Genomic DNA, 17,179 nt, shown 5'->3' on the forward strand with positions numbered 1-17,179 from the left:
AAGGGAAAGAGAAAGAAAGAGAAAGAGGGAGATGAATGTACAACAGGCAAATTTTCTCGGTTTAAGGAAAGAAAGTTTATTGTTTGCTTATTTCTGATTAATTGGAAGCTGGAGCTGGAAGCATTTGCTGACCTACTGCAAGTAACCTGGAGCTCAGCAAGGTGATCCCAATTTATTTTCTGCCACTTTTCATTTAGAGCCTACTTTTCAAAATTATGGGTTGAAGAATTATCACTGAGAAGCCAGTTCAAACCACTGGGAATGCTGAATGTCCCACAGAGTGCAAAAGATCTGATTGACCTAATCAGGGTCACTTGGTGGTTACTAGTCCCAATGGTTCTCTGTGTTACTCCCAACAACAGAGGCAGCAGCGTGGCTCTGAATACCTGCCACTGGGGAACAGTCGCGGAAGACAGCTATGGCCCTGGTGTCCTGCCTGAGAGCTTCCTGGATGCATTCGGTTGGCTACAATGGGAAACAGATGCTGGACAAGGTAAAGCCTTGGTCTGATTCAGCAGGATTCGTTATGTATTCATAATTCAATTCATTCAGTAGGAATGGTTTTATACAAAAAATACTTTATTGTGAAATATTTCAGTAATTGTTCTTTAAATCAAGTAATACAATGGTTTCTTCACATATTAAATCAGTGCAGGGAAACAATTATTCTTCTGAAGTTTTAGAGTAGATTAACATTGCTAATGTTTCTATGTGTCTCAGTAAGTAAAGCTTTCTATCCATCTAATCTTTCATCAGCTATTAATATAAGACTGAACACAGTTCCAATTTGAATGGGTAGGCCTTGGAATGAAAATAATCACATGTTTAATGCAAATAGAAATGTCCAGTGTTCACTGCTAAGTATAATTTGAATAAAGATCTGCTTCATTCCAGTATTTGTAAAACAAGGGCCTCAAAGAGAATCAAGTAATAATATTTAAAAGATTCCCAATGTAATTATGCCATTAATATACACTCTGAAAAATAATTTTAGTCCATAATCCTTATTCTATAAAGGAGAAAATAAATGTTTAGAATTTAGTTGGGGGTATTTTGGATATTTTGGAACTTCTAAATAAATACTTTGAGCATTACTTTGAGATTGAAATTCTGAGGCTTGACCCAATGGGCTCAGTGGAATACAACTTTACAGGAAAGTGCAGTACTAATCAGGACCTTTCTGCAGTAACAAAATTATGTTCTTTATTGATGTCTATTCAGTAAAACTCATTAGTATTATAAATCTCTGGCATAATTACCTGTTACATATATTTTTGGAATGTCTCCTCAGTGAGAAATGCAGAAAACAAGACAATGTAAACATTAGGCGCTTCAGCCATGAAATCCTAGTTAAGAGATTGTCAATCACAGAACAGACTGAAAACTGAATGGTTAGTGGAATTAGTGGAATTACAGGCAGAAGAATTAATTTTGTCTTTTCCACCTTTCCAGAGGAGAAGTACAGAAGGGGCTGGTAGCACCATTTTGAATGGCTAGTCAGTGCAAAATCATGATGGTATTTTTTAAAATGTTTCATCTCAATGTCCATTTATTGATTCTACCCAATTTCCACTTTTATCTATGACAATTGTCCCACAAGTCAACATCTCACTTTAGACACAGCAGTGTGACTAAGATTAATTCATATCAAACCTGTAAAGACCATACTCCCTGAGCGTTCTCCTATGTAAGGGTTGCAGAAATCAGTGATCACTATGGATGGTTGCTACATAATTTTGATTTAATGTTTAACATAGAAAACTAAGATATTTCCTTGAAAAGCAGATTAAAGCATTCTTTATTTGAAGGAAATGTACATACAAAACTTCTGAAAAGATTAAAACTGAGAAGGAATTTAAAAAAGAAAAACACCTTGGAGATATTCCTATTATTCCTATTATCAGGAGGAAAAGTATACTACTTTGAGTTGCAAAAACAATCTGACACCTTTTAAAAGACTAAGGAAGATACACATTTGTTAGGACATGAATTTAGTGGATGAAAGATCACCTCTTCAGAGGCATGCAATCTCAATGAGCAAGCATAGATATGTTATGAATATGTATTAGAGAGGGAGACAAACAATAATGTATACACACAAACACACACACACACACACACATACACACATACAGTATGTCAAATAATGCTACTGATCTGTGACAAAGTATTATTGATGTGAATACAACCTGCATTAATCTATATTACAGTGTTTATCTGTTTGCTTGTTGGTACCCTCAAAAGTTAGTCCAAACATTGCATTATACCACAAAATTTGAATCAAGCTTGAGTCTAACTTAATGAATGCATTAATATTCCAAAACCCATTACTCTCTATAAAATTGAAAGGTCCTTGATTTGCAAAGTCATGTCCATTTTAGAATGGCCACAGTCACGTATGATTTCCAATGCTCTGTGCCAATGGGGAAGCCAGGAAGAAGTTGGAAGTTTCTCCTGCTGCCTCTGTTTTTTTGCCCTATTGTGGTCTCTTTAGGAAAGTGAATTTTGAGTTATTACTGAAGTTCATTTGCCACTAAAATTATTTCTCTATTTATGATCATGGTACCATCCACCATTGGGTTAAAAAATTGTCAACTGAAAATTTAATATTAATTCTGGTCACATCAGACTGCACTACTTTTTTCTCAAAGGATGACCCAATGGGTCACAAGGTTGTCAAATAGACTAATATCAATGATAGAATGCATCCATGTATTGAAAACATGGGAAATCTTCATATTTTGTATCATAATTTTAAAGGTAGCAGAGATGTCGTTTGCATTTCTAAAAAGTTGTCCACAAACATTACAGATTGTAATCCCTGGAAAAAATAATGTGGCGAACACAGTAGTAATTGAACCAAAAATATAAAATTCTTTGTGCCACAGAACAATTTTTCCTTTAAAATACAGCCCTTAATCAAATTCCATAGATTGGTCCTTCCTGTCCTAGTGTTGACATTTAAAAATTCAGGCTTTTTAGCCAGCTTGGAAGAACAGGTGCAAGAGCAGTTGTCTAAAATATGCAAGGAAATATAGTCTAATAGTATTTTCTACTACCACAAAATCAAAACATGCTGACTTGTTATTTATTATTTAAAAAAAGAAGCAATAACAAGAGTAATTCATAATATGCAATATATAGTGGATAAACATGAAAGACACTTCAAAGTCGCAAGCTAGGAGACAGCACAGCAGGAGAAGGAAAAGAGAAAAAAATCTATTAAACACCAACTTCCATGTGAAAGAAGAAACTGTGATTTCATTCAGACCAATAGTAAACATATGTGTGCACACATATACATGCATTTGCATGCATGCGCATGCACACACACCCATTTATAAACACGTTACATCCATTTGAGCCAATATGAATGAATGAATGAATGAATGAATGAATGCCTCCTCCCACCAAAATACGATTTCTTGTCTAACTCTGGATGCCTGGTCTTATGCAATATGCCAGTGATCTAATACCCATGAAAGGAAAGATAACCAAAATGTATCCCTAATGCACTCAATTTGATGTATTACATGGTTGTGTATTCTCCATGGCAGAATTTAAAACATAATTTAAGCATTTTCCTCAATCCTTTGGGTATATTAACTCAATGCATACCAATTCTGTAATAAACAAAAATCTATATAAGCTAGAAACCAGATCTTTTAATATAGAACAACATGGTTTATCTAACACCATTCCTGGAATACAGGAAAAATCTTTGTAGATGGAACAAAATATCCTTTAGCTACAGTCCAAATTCATGCTGCAGCCCTCTAAGCAAAAAAGACATTGATGCCTGAGCTCCCTATTGATATAAAAATACCTCTATAGTTGACCACTTCCCAACATTGACCACCTCCCTAAGTTGACCTAATTTTCATAGACCGGGCATACATTATATGTACACAATAGAAATCCAACCTCTCTATATTGACCACCTCTGTAAGTTGTATCTTGACCAATGACCAACTAGACCTTGATACAGTCTAGGGCATGTCAAATTTTTCAACTTTCAATATCCAAACATTAGGGATGTTCAAAAGTTGTGACACACCTTGGGGATTGTAAAGATACTTTGGTTTTTTTATACCAAACACATTATATATTTTATATAATGTGCTTGGTAAATAACTACATAAATATCATAACTTTTCAACATTTTGTTTGTTTCATTAATTTACTCCCTATAACTTGACCAGTTGAGTCTAGTCTGCACCAAAGGCAAGAAAAGTAAAATGCAGAATTGGTATCAATGAATTCCTTTCAAGAAGAATATCAAAAAATACAATATTTTTTACTTTGGCAGAAAAGATGATGCCACTGATGAGTGTGGGCTCTTTTTCAAGGGGATGCCTGATAGGAGCCTCATTATGAGGGGTGACAAATAAGAGTGGAAAACTTTTTTTTCACAGCTCTGCTGTGCCCTAGCTTAACAGGAGGGAAGCTAAAACCTTTGGTGATTGATAAATCAGCAAAACCACACTCATTCAAGAACCTGCAGCCTAAAGACCTTTCCGACACCTAGAAATCTAAAAAAAAACTGCATGGATGACTGATGCCCTATTTGAGGAGTGGATAAGAGGTATTAACCAAGAAATGAAGAAGAAGAAATGGTCCATTCGTCTTGTAGCCATCCCCAAGTGAATCATCTTACAAATCATCTTACTTACATGAAACTGAAATTTTTGCATCCAAACACTACATCAACAATTCAACCTCTCGACCAAGGCATAACCAAAACATTCAAAATGCACTACCAAGCCCAGCTTCTGCAATGGATCATTGCTAAAATGCAAAGCTAGGGTCCATCTGCAGGGAGACTAGCTGTGTCTAGCTCTGAAGACTAGCCCAAGGAGCAACACAGGTGAAGCAGAAATGCCAGAATGTTGTTAGAAGCAGCTTTAGGAAAGATGTCACCTACAAAAATCATCAGGTAAAACCTTAATTAAAGTCTTGTCAGAATATTTAAAAGGGTGCCAGACAATACTGTACACACACACACACCACATACACACATATCAACAAATTTTGTACTACCCTCTCATCATGGCTAAGTCTAGGTAAGATTTTCCTCCACTACTTCTCCCAGCTATCACTACTGCACACGATAGTGGTCTATTACATCTGAAGAAGTTCACCTTATTAAATGTTTCTGCACTTTTAATACATTTGTGAACATGTAGGCTCTCAGGAAAAGCTGTGCTAAAAATTTTATCCCTGTCACCCAGTTCAGATCCATCCTTACCCTAATCACAATCATCGCTAGGAATAAATAGCAACTTTAGGGAAATCATTTCAATAAGAAAAATTATGGAGTATGCTGCCAAAAGTCTGAACCCCTAGAAGGGTGGCCCCCCCACCCGCGCCACGCCCCCAAAACCCCACCCCCCACGGGGACGGGGCACAGGCCCGGCAAACCCTCAGGGCAGCAGGCTGGCGCCCCCACGCTCCCCACCCACCACGCCGGCCCGCCACCCGGGGGGGGGGGCGCCCCCCGGCGGGCCCCCCCCCCGCCGCCCGCGCCCCCCCCCCCCCCAGGGCGGCATCCCCCCCCCCCCCCCCCCCCCCCCCCCCCCCCCCCGCCCCCCCCGGGCTCCGCCCTCCCACCCCTCCTTCCCGGCACCCCCACCCACAAGGGGCCCGGGGAACGCCCCAACCCTAGAAGCTCATCCTATGAGGCTTTTTTATGATATGTACATTTATTCAGGAACTTCACTCAGATTACTCCTCCCTTGAATGACGTCAGCCAGGCCTATAAAACAGACCAGACTAAGAACCAGACACTGTGCAGACCTAAAACTCCTTTCCTTAGAATAGCTATAGAAACAGAATCTTGCAAGTAAATGGGCTACTTCTCCTCCCTCTTTTATCCCTCATGATAATTGCAGGAATATCTTCCTTCTGTCCTTCGAGACTTTATTCAAACATTGGCAGATACGATTCTAGCCAATGTCCAACTGCAAAGGAAAAACCAGCTATGAGAGGACATAGCTGCAAATGCAAATCTCCTACTCTACCCCTCAGACTGGTTTGCCTGGAAGATTCAGTCAAAAATTCCAGGGTTCTCAAATGACAGTGGATACCCATTTTTAACTGAACCAATCAGAGAATTTATTACTGCAGGTTGTAGTCTTGACTTCCTGTATAAATTATGTTCTAGCTGCAGATACCCTTTCAAAAATGTTTTAGAGGAGAGGCATAACAGCTCTTTCTGGCTCATAAAGTAACGGAAGTCTTTTAGTAGTCATAACAGCAATATTTGGCCATTTTCCTGAAAATGTATCACTAATGTTATAAATGTTACAACCCTTATTTTTTTTAAAAAGGGGCACCACAAATTCGTCCAAATAAAGAAGTCCATGCAGATCATTTGCATAACCTACTAGGCACTGATTAGCATTGACTTCTGAACCTGTAGCCTGAACAGGCTCTCAACATTAAATAGTTCCCCCATTTTGGAGAGATGAAGGAATAAATGGGCTAGTTGAGCTTCTGCAGACTCAAAGCACAAATTTCATCCCTTTTCTTCTTCCAAGGTCCTTTTAAAGAAAAATAAATCTATGTAATTCAGCCACACTTAGTTAACTTCACACCATCCCTGATAATGGCCTTCGTGGCCCTCAGCAGGCCAAACAAAACAAAGGAAGCCTAGTTTATGCCCCAATTTACAGAGAAGTGCACTACGTCTCACATTGCTTTGTGTTTATTTGTTTTCATCTTATGGACAAATTCATTCTTGAACCAGAAGGAAATGAATTCCAAAATAATGGCATTGAGGGACAATTTCATTTTGCTCTTTAATAATTGCTGACGATCAATTTTTCATTTCATTTAATACTGTATCCTTGATGGGTTTGTCTCAAATATCAACAACAAAAAGGAGGATATATTAAATTGCAGACTTAACTTGCTTAACATGAATTTCCTTATCTGGTAGTCTTATCGGAGAGCAATCTAGAAGCGTAGCTGAAATCCTTCCCCAACTCTTAAGTGGGCTTTTTCAAACAATAAAATATAAATATTCACCAAGGAATTGCATTTTTATTTTGACAACTGTATATTTCTGATTTAGTTTATTTTTGTTTTTAAATGTCTTAAAAGGAAACCTTAACGAAGAACAAAATAGCTGCAAATGTGCTACTTCTGCATTACAGATGTATCAAAAGTAAAGCTCCCATTTCTGGCTCCAGATGGAGCCTTCCGTTTTCTTAAGCTATGGCAATCCCCCCAAAATCTTGCTGACATTAGTAGAACTTCACTGGTGTGGTTAAATGCCGTACTAGCAGAAGAGCAAAGGATGACAGAGCAAGAAAAATATGCTTGAAGTTACTTAAAAGTCTGCATCTATATTTAATGCAGAATGCTGTCAAAGCGTCTTTAATTATGCCTGCACTGGAAACTTAAATGGATTCCAAAAGATGTATTAAAGACAAGCTGTGATCATTAATTTTCACTGCAGGCTCTTCATACCCCCAAGTTCCAGTTGAAGATCTAAACAAATCAAGTAATATAAAAATGTAATCTTGAACCAGTTTTTGGATGAAGGCATTTTTACATATGCAAAGCCCTAAATAAATGCATCCCAAATGGTTAAGTTGTCTGCAGTATATCTTTACTAACTGAAGCCCTCAACTATCGATGAAGACTGAGTGATGCTGCTGAGGGGAAGCTGAGTTGAGCTGATGTAATATGATAGAAAACTGGCACCCAAATGGGAAAAGAGAATCATGGTAGACAGTTTGGATCTCATGTTCTGAATCTTGCTTACAATCAGACTTCTTTGGAATAGCCTAAAGCTAAAAGCCCAGAACCAGACGGTGAGTCGAATCCCTCTTCTTTCTCCAGCTCCATATGTAAGACAATAATATGATGTGGAAATGGGTGGTTATTTAAAACATAAGTAATCCCTTTAAATGAAGACATTAGTCAACACATACCAAGCTCTTTTTCTGCACCTCTTACAGTCTTGAGTGCATTTGCAGGAAGCTATTAATTTTACCCTCCCCAAATCACATTCCTGTTATATTTTTATGGCAGTGTAAAAAGGTTGGCCTGTTACAGAATGACATCATGGAAATGATCATGTGGAGGAATAGGCTAAAGAATGCTGGGCATGTGTGCCATATTTTAAATCTTTTGTAGAAAAAAAATTAACAACTCAATCAACAACAGTAGACATCAACATCTTTTTGCATGAGTCATCTTACTGCTTATAAGGGCCAATTCCCCCCTCCTCCAAGAGAGACTATTTTAAAAAGGCACTTTTTATTCACAATCTCATTTTATTCACACCCAATGTATCCTCATTCAGCAGGTACATGATAGCCCTACTTCTTCTTTCTGCAGGAAAAATGTGGAAGACATTTCCAGCCATAGGCATTTTTCCTTAAAATGTGATAGATTCCTAAAGACAAATTTGCTCCCAGACAGAGCTAAATAACATCTTTTCTGAAGAATGGGTGACCAAATCCAGAGTTTATACCTACTAGCTTGGGTATTTCACATTAGGACCCTTCCAGTACATGTTACCAATGGGTTCTTGGGAAAATTAAAATTGAAAAAATCTGTCCCATTGGGCTGTTTTTAAAGGAATGGACAAAGGCCAGGGCACACTTTTATGAATATTAATATTTAGAATGTGAACCAGTGGTGGGATTCAAATTTTTTTACGACTAGTTCTGTGGGCGTGGCTTGGTGGGCGTGGTAGGGGAAGGATACTGTAAAATCTCTAGTCAGAGGTGGGATTTGCTGGTTCTCCAAAGTACCCAAAATTTCCGCTACCGGTTCTCCAGAACTGGTCAGAACCTGCTGAATACCACCACTGATGTGAACTAAGTAAATTCAGATATATTTCAGAGTATTCTAGTGGGAAATAAAATTTAATATAACCCAAGTATATTTCTAAATGCCATTAACACTATCCATATATTATAAGTTGAATTCTGACTTATTTATACTTAGAAACCCACTGGTATCAATGGAATTTAAATGAATTTACATTAAACAATGTATTGTTCAATAGTGCTCTTTGTTATGTTTTGTTTTAATAATCTCAGCTGATCTTTTTCTCTTTCAGGGGACAGAGAATATATATATTTGTGTGTGTGTGTGTGTTGTGTGTGTGTGTGTAAGAGAGAGAGAGATGATGGAAAATGGTTTAGTTAATGAATTAGTGAAACTAATTTCACAATTTCATGCTATTAGCTTGAGTGAGGGTAGACTTAATTTTCTAAATAAGATACTGTTTTGATAAGACAGAACCTCATGATCATAAATGTTCATCTCAGATAATGATAATAATGTACTGTTCCTCTAATATATGCAATCATTGAGTTATTCCTCTTTTATTAAATATTCTACTTCATCAAGGGCTCTATAAATATTTCCTTGAATCCCAAGTGTGCTTTGGGGGGGAGGGTTAATTAATTCTTCTCTTTATGTCTTAGATTCTTATTCTCAGGTTTCTTTCCTAAGGAAGCATACAGGACATTCCTTCTCCAATTTTTTTCAGAACTGCAACCCTCTGAGTTGGCTGAGTTGAAAGATAGGGACTAGCTCAAAGGGAGGAAGTTAGATTTGAAGTTGAGTCTCCTTAGTTCTCAGCCAACACTTTAACCTATAGCCTTTCAATATTAAGTAAAGGTTTAAAAAAAATTATGTATCAGTGATCTACACAATCTACATACCAAGATTTAATTGCTATCCATTTCAAAAATATTTTCTCCTGAACATGAATTGGCATGAGAAGACTGTTTTCCACTGCGGTTATTGTTGGTGGGTAAAAATTCAAAAGGCCTCAAGTTTGTTATTGGAAATTTCCAAGTTAGGCTGCAAAAACAGGGTCTCTGACACTTTGGAGAGCTAATACTGTCAGCCAGCAGATGAACTGGTCTGATTTGATCCAGGTCAGCTTTCTGCCCAATGATTTCTATCCATGGAAATGCCTCTGCCAGCACAAGCATGACTTCCTCTCCGGCCCATGATGTAGCCCATGAAATATTGCCTAGAAAGGTGGACAACCTCCAAAGAAGACCAAGGAGGGGTCTGGGAGACTGCAGGGAGGAGAGCAGATGTTCACTTATACTATATAGGATGTAGCCTGCGATTTCCTATAGTGATGGTTAATTCCTCTTTGTTAGAACTACTTCAAAATGTTGCTGCAAGTAATTGAGGAAAACATAATAAGTATCTCTCCGGGAGCAAGACAGCCTGGTATACTATACTTATACCAGTGGTATACTTACACATTCTTCAGGCAGTGTGTGTTTTGTGATTGCTCCAAAGAAGGAAAGTTGTTCATGTTTGTCACACTCTGATAGTTTGCCCTTCTTTGTCATGCTCTTTTTTTTGAATCTATGGGCTACATCCAAAGTCAAAGAAGCACTCCTCCACTTGCATCACACAACTTCTCCTCCACACCATCTTCAAAAGTTCTACATCTGTTGCAAAGTTTCTTTTAACCCTCAAAGCAAATTTGGAAGAATGTAGGCATAAGTTTTCTGAAATTCTGCCAATAAAACAGTTGTGTTGAACGCAACCGATAAAAGTCACAGCATTTCAAAACACCTTTTCAAAGACATAATATTCTTATATGCCCACAATACTTTGAAAAAAATTGAAATACAAAATGAATTAAACTTCAGAAAGGGCAAAACACAAGAAACAAACAGAAGAGCAATTTATATGAATTAAGGGAAACAAGCATGTTGCCATATTTCCTAAAATGTGAGGGACTTGATAGTGTTAGAAGACATTAGGACTGTATCACTACTTTTTTTGTTTCAAAACCACATATCCAAAGAATGATACTGCCTGAAAATAAATGAATTGAACTTTCAAAATGACTGAATAATGTGCATAACAACAACAAGCACTTTGGATGCAACCCCAAAGCACCTCTTGGATACCATTGGCATTGATAAAATCCCCATCAGATAACAACTACCTATCCCAGGTCCTTGGGAAAGATCCAATAGAATAATGCCAAATCTATTTAACCGGCTAGCTACCGGTTAAACCAACCAACCATAATAACAATAATCTGTTCACATAAACTTCTGAAAAAAATGAAGCAAATTTTAAGCTATTTTAAACTCTTTGATATGGCCCAAGGGCTAATCAATAACTAAGTGATTTTAAACTGATTTTTCAGTTTTGCATTTCAGCCAATACCACATATTCTTTGACAATCAAGGTTATCAAATTAATGTGTGCTAGGCAATTAAAGCACATTGCCCAAAATAAAACTTAATTTAGAAAGTGAGATTCCAAGGCTCTTGGGGCAATTGAAAGGTTCAAAATCATGATTTCTGCAAGAAGAATTCATCCAGAGAAAGCTTATCAAGCCCTCATTGCAAACCAGTAATTGGAGGGGACGTGCCAATTAAATGCTGTCCTCCTTGATCTGCAGTTAATGAACGACTTGGTTGATCTGCTGAACCACTGGAGAATGGCCCCAGGTTCCTCCTCCATCTGCAGGCTGGTGGGAAGGGGGTGCCAGGTCCAACGAATGCAAAAGTGGCTTGCCAGAGCAGGCTCCGTTTGGAATGCTTCCTTGTTCCCCTTCCCCATGGGAGCAATAAACAAACAGAAAAATAGGCTCTGAGTGTTTTTCGGCAACTGCCTGGGCCACCTGCTACTCCCCAAGCAGCCTCTAGCCCGGGGATCATGGGGAAGAGTCAGAGGCCAGGCTGAATGGTCATCAGCTTTATAAATATCTCTTCCACAGCTGCTCAAGCGGAGGTGTCAGGCTGACAAGCAAGAGAGAGAAATGCGGGCACATCTTGTAATATTACGGAGACTGCTTAGATGGCTGTCTAGGATTACACGCATGCATGCACACTATATTTTACAACTTTCCTCTCGGGCTGTGAAAGCTTTTCAGATGTTTGAGGACAGTTTGTCGTAGACAGCCATTATGCATTCATCAGGGGTTAACAAAACTGGCTGTTTGTTAAGATTAAACCGCAGGCCACAAAAAAAAAAAGAGAGAGAGGATGGCATGGTCAAACTACTAAGCCAGCTCACCGTTCCATTTTTTAATGGTTAATATTGCCCTCCTCCTGACCGAGTAATGGAACAGCCAAGCTCAGCTAAAAAAGCATTCTGTCCTCACAGCAGTTATTGCGTTTGGCTCTGGAGGGGAAAGCGGCTGACCACTCCACCCATTCCCAAGAACCTACAGAGAAAGAAAAGGAAAGGAAAGAAAAAGATTCTTCTTCTTCAACACATCATAAAATGCAAAGTTCTGGAGCTTGGTTGAGCCCAAGCACTTTGCAAAGTTTGCAACCCAACCTCCAAAGAGCTCTACTGTGGCTCTGCCTGAAATGCTAACTCCACTGGAGGAATAGAGAGATATTTTTGCCTGAAAGCTTTTATGTCCGTTTTTTCTTATTGTCTCAACAGAAACATCAACTATTGTACAAGGGGATGGGAAGTCCTGAAATAAATATGACTAGGAGGGCATCCTAAAACAAGCTGATGATATAACCCACAATAATTTATAACTGTGTAAAAGTGAGGCCATCAGTATTAAGCAGGATAATGGAATCAAGTTAGCTTAATTTTGGTTAAAAAAATACATTAAAATGTTATCTTTCCATTTTTCCATATGTGGAGGCATCCCAAAATATCACATCAATGTGCACAGATGTTCTTAGCAATTTGGCAGTCTTTTCCTATTAATAATTTCTTTATGTTAAAGTTCCAGATAAAACTTAGGAAATTGTTATCAGAAAATAAGAAATTTGCTTAGACCATTTTTGAGTGGGGATAAAAAAAAAGGAAGCGATTTGTCAGAGTGTTCTCCTTAGTATTATTAATTGAAAATATATTGGATTCTATTCGTGATCTATACTGAATCTGTTTCTTATCAAATTAGTATATATTAAACAGCGTAATGAATGTGTTTTGTTGCCTCAGTTACAGAGGAAGTGTAATTAAGAAAATAAGTAAAAGAAAAGTACACACTCAAATGCAGCTGCAATCTAACAAAAATACAGATATTTTTGCTGTGGTTTCTGAGGGACTGTGATAATAATAACAATAAATTTATAATAATAAAAGTAGAATATAAATAAATGAAATGTATGTATGTATGTATGATGTATGTATGTATATATGTATGTATGTATGTATGTATGTATGTATGTATGTATGTATGTATCTCTTTCTTTCTCTCTCTCTCTCTCTGTATATACTCACAGGCTTACATGCATACATACAGATAGATTAGGAAATTTATTACAGTCCCTCAGAAACTGTAGCAAAAATATCTCTATATTTTTGTTAGATCGCAGCTGCATTTGAGTGTGTTCTTTTCTTTTAATTATTTTCTGAATTACACTTCCCCCGCAATTAAGACAGCAAAACACGTTCATCACGCCGTTTCATTAATAAATACAATTCTAATGTGAAGTAAATCGAGATAAGGTAAAGTAAGGGGGAGCGAATAAAGAAGGCCTCTGTAATCCTCCACAGTCGAATATTTCTTCCCTTCGGCTGCGGCGCTCTAAGAAACGAAGCCCAAAGAGCTCTTTTATGCCAGGTTGAATCTATTTCAGTGGGAAAGCGGAGGGGGGAAAAAAGAGGGAGCCCCGCCGAGGGACCCTTTCCAGAGGAATCGGTCCTTCTGTCTTCTCTACGGGCGGGCGACTGTCGGAAGAACGGTAACGCAAAGATTCCTCGCTTGAGACCGGGCCCAGATACCTGAAGCCTCGGGGTGCAGACTTCTCAGCTAAACTTGGGGACGCAATGCATGTAAAGCAAGGGCTGGAAGTGGGGGTCGCCCGCTTTATGGAGCCCTGCAACGCGTCTCGCCACCTTAGAAAAGATCAAAGGGCGCCCTCCCCCGATTTCAAGGTCTGGTTGTGCGGCTGAGAGTAAGGAAGCCAGGCTTTGCAGCACTCCAGCCGTGGCTGGGAGATGCGTGTTGAAACGCGATAAATCAATAGAGCCGGGAGGTGTCGGATGTCCTCGACCCCCAGAACAGGGGAGCCGTTTTCTTGAGAGGAGACCGCTACGAGAGCGCGACTCTTCAAGTTTTTTGCCTACTCAAGCGCGACTCTTCAAGTTTTTTGCCTTATGCTCGTAGTCTGAACGGAAGGAAACTGTCCCGATTTTTTTTAAAAAAATCAGAATTTCACTACGCGCCTATCGAAGAGGGGGAAACGTCTCTCGTAAACGCTATGAATTCAGTTGCGCATTGGGAGCGAGGCGATTCACGGCTAACTCTAAGAGGGGCAGTGGTGACATTTCTTCCCTTGTATTTAGAAATTTTATTTAGAAGTTCTGTGGGCTATGGCCGCCAATCTTACATAAGTAACTCTCTAGGCGACCAACAGTGGTCAATAATAAAAATTAAGTCTAAACATCCGGCCGTCTATGCGATCAAGCCATAAGAATTATAACAATCTCTGTCAAGAAAACAAATGTTGATAAGACAACTGCCAACTCTGTACCGACGTCTGTTCCCGCCTGAAAGCAAAAAAATCACGGCCTGTGTTCGAAGGCCGGCCAGCCTTTCCGACTAGAGTGAACCCTCCTGGGCAGGAGCAGCCGCCCTGCAAAGCTGAAGGCTCTCCGCTTTTGGAAGGAGCTCCGGGCGCTTCCATTCCACTTAACGCAGCTGCCGGCCAGTCAACTTTCTCGGGGGAGATGCAGACCACCAGAACCCGGGAAAAAAAAACTGTCTTGGTCCGGCCAGCCTGATTCCAAAAGTGCGATAGGTCTGAAAAGAAAGCGGAATAACCAGCCAAGGGATCTTCGGAAGGTTTGTATAGCACTCGCCCGCCCCGTGGAAAATCCCTTCCGCGTCCTGTCCTTCTGGGGTGAGGCACAGTATGCAGTTATGGAGGGCCAACTCGTCACCCTGGCGGGTTTTGCTTCGAATATACTTTTCAGGTGGAATCCGACTACGGAGTTAAAAATCCTCTTATACGCGAAGAGTTTTGGACATGTTGTAGACCGCGAAGAAAAAACCTGGAGGAGGGAAACCTATAGAACAGGCAACTCTAAGAGGCCGTCAGGCAATAGGAATGAGAGTCTGGTATAGAATAACAGCCACTGCCTGGAATACAAGAGAAATCAGTTGCATCAAGACGGAAGGGAAGGGAAGGGAAGGGAAGGGAAGGAAAGGAAAGGAAAGGAAAGGAAAGGAAAGGAAAGGAAGGAAGGGAAGGGAAGGAAAAAGGAAAGGAAAGGAAAGGAAAGGAAAGAAAGGAAAGGAAGGGAAGAAGGAAGGAAGGGAAGGGAAGGGAAGGGAAGGAAAGGAAAGGAAAGGAAAGGAAAGGAAGGAAGAAAGGAAAGGAAGGAAGGGAAGGGAAGGAAAGGAAGGGAAGGAAGGAAGGAAGGGAAGGGAAGGGAAGGAAGGAAGGGAAGGGAAGGGAAGGAAAGGAAAGGAAAGGAAAGGAAAGGAAGGAAAGGAAAGGAAGGAAGGAAGGGAAAGGAAGGGAAGGGGAAAGGAAGGGAAGGAAAGGAAAGGAAAGGAAAGGGAAGGAAGGGAAGGGAAGGAAGGAAGGGAAGGGAAGGAAGGAAAGGAAAGGAAAGGAAAGGAAAGGAAAGGAAGGAAGGAAGGAAGGGAAGGGAAGGAAAAAGTTCAACTTCCTACCTTTATATGGTTCAGTAAATTTCTATTCCTTCTCTGAACATTCATAGAATCCCAGATCATTCATGAATGTTCAGTAACGTTCTATTTATTCTATACTATTCTAAAATAATCATTGGCCAAAAAAAAATCTCGATTACTTTTCTTTTCTCTAGGGAAAAGAGATTGAAGTGAGACTCAAGGAACCCGGGCGGCTAATTCTAGCAGGCCTGCCGGCCTTTCCTCCCCATCGATTATAGGGGAAGAATCGCCGTTTGGGCTTCTGAGCCAAGAAGAACTTGTTTTCTTTTGGAGGAGAAACGGAGAATTTTGGAAAACTCCGGATGGTCTCAGAAAATACCTCGCCCCAATAGCCTGTTGGTGGAAGGCCAGTCTCTGGAGTCTCGGACGTTGCTCGCCGGGCCCTCGGGCCTCGCTCACCTGCCAGATGCTGCAGAGTCAGGAAGGAAAGCCGTAGTGAGGACTAGGACCTTCTATTGCACTGACTAGTGCCCGTTATTTCCGTAGAGGAAGCAAGACGAACCCGCCTGTCACCATCCTCTGGCGGCTTTCAAAGCACTCAACCTCTGGAGTAATAAATCACAAATACGCACACGCACCCACGCACGCACCTCGCCAGGCCTGGCTGCTAGCCTTCAGAACTCAATTCACTCAACTGCAGTTCCGCTGGTGGAAGTTTTGGATGAGACACGGCGCCATCGGGGGATTGCTTTCAAAGGAAGAACAGCAAGGCAGGCAGACCGCAGCGTCGGAATCAATTGCTCAAGAGTAGCGCATTGTCAGGAGCGATAGAAGACGAGGCCAGGCTGGGCCGCCCCCCCGCCCCCACCCCAAGCCAAAGACGACGGGACGGCTCTTAGGCCCAACTTTTGAGGCGCCTTCTCTTGTTAGACATGAATCTGGAGAAGGGTGTGCAAATTACCTGCTTGGCCTTTGGCTCTAATTTAATCTCTAAGAAGTTTCCCGTGTTTTAGAATGTGTGTATTGTGTGTGTGTGTGTGTCTTAAACCTGTCCTCGTGAAAATTAGAGATGCTGGAAAACCCCAGGCTAACCTGCTTAAAACTGAAAGTGCAAAACGTAAGCAGATGCTTAGCCAACACACTTTTCAAAGCGGATGGTTTTTCTATCCTTTGAATGCCTTTTATAAAAAGAGCGGTTTGAAGAGCGCACCAATCCTCTCCGCACTCCCAATTGAGCGAATCCTAAGAAACTTGCTTCTTGGGAGGGATCTGCGCGTTTTCGCTTCGACAAGAATCTCGAGATCGTTGATGAGGGGCAGAAGGGGGAGCGTTCGGCCTCGGCCAAGCCCCGCGATGCACTCCCCATAGTTCATGATCCACTGCCCCCACGGGGCTATGCCCGTTGCCAGCTTGGAGGTCTTCGATCCTGCTGGACGCCGCTTTGGCGACCCAACGGTGGCCCCGAGGTTTGACTGCCACTCTTGGCGCCTCCTCAGCCCTTGCAATTCAGCGGACCCTGGCAGACTTGGACAACTGCTGGGCACCGCCGTGTCCCCGGCTGAACTTACTAAAGCTGTAAACACACGCCTTTACAGGGGCGCTCCCCCCACC

At 40.5% G+C, this 17,179-nt stretch overlaps 1 protein-coding gene across 1 annotated transcript in view; it reads right to left on the minus strand.

Annotated features, from left to right (window-relative positions):
• The window catches only part of TBX15 (T-box transcription factor 15), a 78,320-nt gene that overhangs the window by 59,924 nt on the left and 1,217 nt on the right, over window positions 1-17,179 (minus strand). The gene's annotated exons all lie outside the window — the stretch shown is intronic.

Source organism: Notechis scutatus, chromosome 2 (assembly GCF_049901735.1).
Source record: "Notechis scutatus isolate UNSWTSFEM ecotype Mainland chromosome 2, rNotScu1.2, whole genome shotgun sequence".
Taxonomy (NCBI): Eukaryota; Metazoa; Chordata; class Lepidosauria; order Squamata; family Elapidae; genus Notechis; species Notechis scutatus.